General features: G+C 30.7%; 1 protein-coding gene across 7 annotated transcripts in view; it reads left to right on the forward strand.

The window, feature by feature from the left end:
* The window catches only part of LOC122627550 (teneurin-m), a 674,747-nt gene that overhangs the window by 115,122 nt on the left and 556,599 nt on the right, over window positions 1-3,026 (forward strand). The window contains exon 1 of one of the 7 annotated variants that reach the window (XM_043808714.1): window positions 1,097-1,255. The exons of the other annotated variants lie outside the window; for them this stretch is intronic. The gene's annotated coding sequence lies outside the window, so the exon portion shown is untranslated. Of the gene's footprint in view, window positions 1-1,096; window positions 1,256-3,026 lie in introns of those variants that run through there. 7 annotated transcript variants of the gene reach the window in all.

Consider the following 3,026-nt stretch of genomic DNA (forward strand, 5'->3'; position numbering starts at 1 on the left):
ATTTTTAATATATATATATATATATATACATGTAATGTTAAAATCTATTTTATTACATAAAATAACTTACGTACAAGAAGATAAAAGTATTATACGATTTTATATTTAATATTTGTTATTAAAAGAGAGAGAATAATATTTCTTATTATTTATCATATCTCATATCTATATATACATATACGTATATATCCTTTTATAAATGAGCTCAGTCATGGTACATGCTTTGCTATTCGACTACTCCTATCAATAACAATAATAATAATAATAATAATAATAATAGTGGGTTATCGTTAGGCAAAGAATATCTTTAGAAGGAAACCCCACGTTGATACGTCTCTAGAGTCCGTTCGTAGACTCTGTTCCACCTTCTGCTTTCTTTCAAAAGAAGCCTATTACACCAACATTGAACATGCATGTCCAAAGTAGCTCTCAACCTTTCGGTTGTCTTCTTCTTCTTTTTCCTCTTCTTCTTCCTTTTTAAGAATCCTTCTTGTCATCCTTCTTCCTACTATATTTTACTATGTATCATATCCTCCTTGTATCCTAGACGACCTTCTCTCTCTTTTTCTTACTTACTCTCATCTTGAGTAGTAGCTTTCACGATCATCCATCGAGAACTGAACTAACGCTATTACGACGAAGCTACTTTCTTTTTTATTCTCTACTTTCTTCCTCCTTTTGAAAAATCTTAAATCAAACGGAAACATATCGATGTTATCATTCGTTATCATTTTACAAGTCTATATCATTGAAAGTTGCGGAGATCGATCGGAAGATCCCGTTGAATGTTACGAAGTTTTACGATGTCGTATCTTTAAGAATACCTATAAAGGGATTTTTTTTTCCTTTTTCTGACAAGAGTGACGAGTATAAAAGAGAAAAAATTATTATGCCAAAGCAGTACTTTTGAATGACGATCGATAGGTGATTCTTACGAATATAGAGATAAAGATATGTGTGTATGTGTGTGTATATATTTATGTGCGTTGTTTCGATAGAGAATCCGTTTATAAATATACGCGAAGGTGAGGCCTCAGGATAGGAACGTCGCGACCGCAGTATTACGTGACGAGCCATCGAAGTAACTCGTGACATCCTGTCTTACGTGTCGATTCTGAAAGTCACCACACTCGGGAAAAGAAAGATCGATCTTCTTTTTTAGAAAACGATCGGAGAAAGTAACTTATTTGATAAAGCAGTTATATTTTCTCGTGTTTCTATCGACGTAATACTTTTATGACAAGACTCGTCAAAGGTATCGTTTATCGATAGGATCAAATATTAGTTAATTATTATGTAATATAATATATTTTATTTCTTTACAATTTTTTTTTTTCTTTTTTTTTTTTTTTTTTTACGATAACACGTATTCTTTAAGGAATTTATAAAAATTCTGCTATCTTTGTTTCTTTAATCTCTTCTCTTTTTCTTTTTTATCCCCTAGTTTTTTTAATTTAAGTTTCTACCTATACATAACGGTGAGAATTTCGAATTAAGAATAATTACTAGCTGATCTATAGCGAGCAACGGATAGTAGTCAGTCGGTAAATTATAATTATTGTGCATTCAGTTTCGTTGGCTAGTAGCTTTTTGTATCGTTTTCTTTCTTTCTTTCTTTCTTTCTTTCGTCTTTTATCTCTCTCTCTCTCTCTCTCTCTTTCTCTTTCTTTCTCGATTAGATCTCTCTCTTTTCAAAGATATTGTTTAATCCTTTTTCTGTGCCCTCTCTCTCTCTCTCTCTCTCTCTTTTTCTCTCTTTCTTTCTTTCTTTCTTTCTCTCTTTTTACGTTTTTATTTTCAGCATACAAAGCTAATGAACTCTTCCACCGTTTACTTCGACCACACCACAAACGAGAGGAAACTACCTTCTTTTTCCGCGAGTAAACTTTTCAACGTCTATTATGGTGCCTTCAAGAGGTTTGCCGCTCCTCTTATTTCTTCACCGTTAGAATTATTCTCCACGATTTATATTAATAATCGCCTTTACCGATCCTTTCATCTTGACGATGATACTTCTGAAGACAAGACACGCTTACTTAACGAAACTATAATTGTTTTGTTTGATCGATAATCGTTTCGATTTCGTTTAGATACGATTTCGTTAATCGAATTTTCGTTAATTAATTATTCTTCATGATTTATATTAATAATCGCTTTTATCGATCCTTTCATCTTGACGATGATACTTCTGAAGACAAGAGACGGTTACTTAACGAAACTATAATTGTTTTATTTGATCGATAATCGTTTCGATTTCGTTTAGATACGATTTTATCAATCGAGTTTTAGAATTCATTATTCAAATGGCATTATACTCTATTATAAATGTTTATCCATAATAAATAGAACGTTGTTAAAAGATAAGATACAGAGATAACGGATTAAGATATCGATGCGTTTTAGTATAGAGAAATTCTTTCGTCGACGAACAATGTCGATCTTTCGTCGTAAGAAGAGATTCGAAGGAATTTGACGACCATTTTTATGATATTTTTATGGTTCAATCCACGTAGAACATATGACCATGAAAGCAAACTGTGATCCGCGTTTTACATTCGTCATTTTTTCCTCTCTTAAAGACGAATGGTAGAGGAGTATCGATGAAAATGAAATTTTTATTAATCGACGATCGTAACTTTCATTCAGGCGAACATTACTATTTCTATTTCTTTTTTTCTTTTTTTGGTTAGAAAATAAAAATGTTTATTAATCAATTTTAAATGAGTTTCTTTCGAAGTAACTATACACGTGAGATAATACGAGCATATTCAGTTCATTTCATAGAAGTTTCCCGATGAAAACTATAAATAAAAGACATGCAAAAAAAGATTTTATTTTACGAAAAAATAACGCGAAGAATTTGTTTTCCCTATGCTCGTACATTCAACGCTATTTGGCTTAATATAACTAAAATATATAAAGAAAATGATGTAAAAAAAAAAAAAAAAATAAACAAAATATGTGATATAAAAAAATATAAAATACTCTGAGATAAATATTAAAAAAAGAAAGTTTTTTATTTCGAC

This window comes from Vespula pensylvanica, chromosome 3, assembly GCF_014466175.1.
Source record: "Vespula pensylvanica isolate Volc-1 chromosome 3, ASM1446617v1, whole genome shotgun sequence".
NCBI lineage: Eukaryota > Metazoa > Arthropoda > Insecta > Hymenoptera > Vespidae > Vespula > Vespula pensylvanica.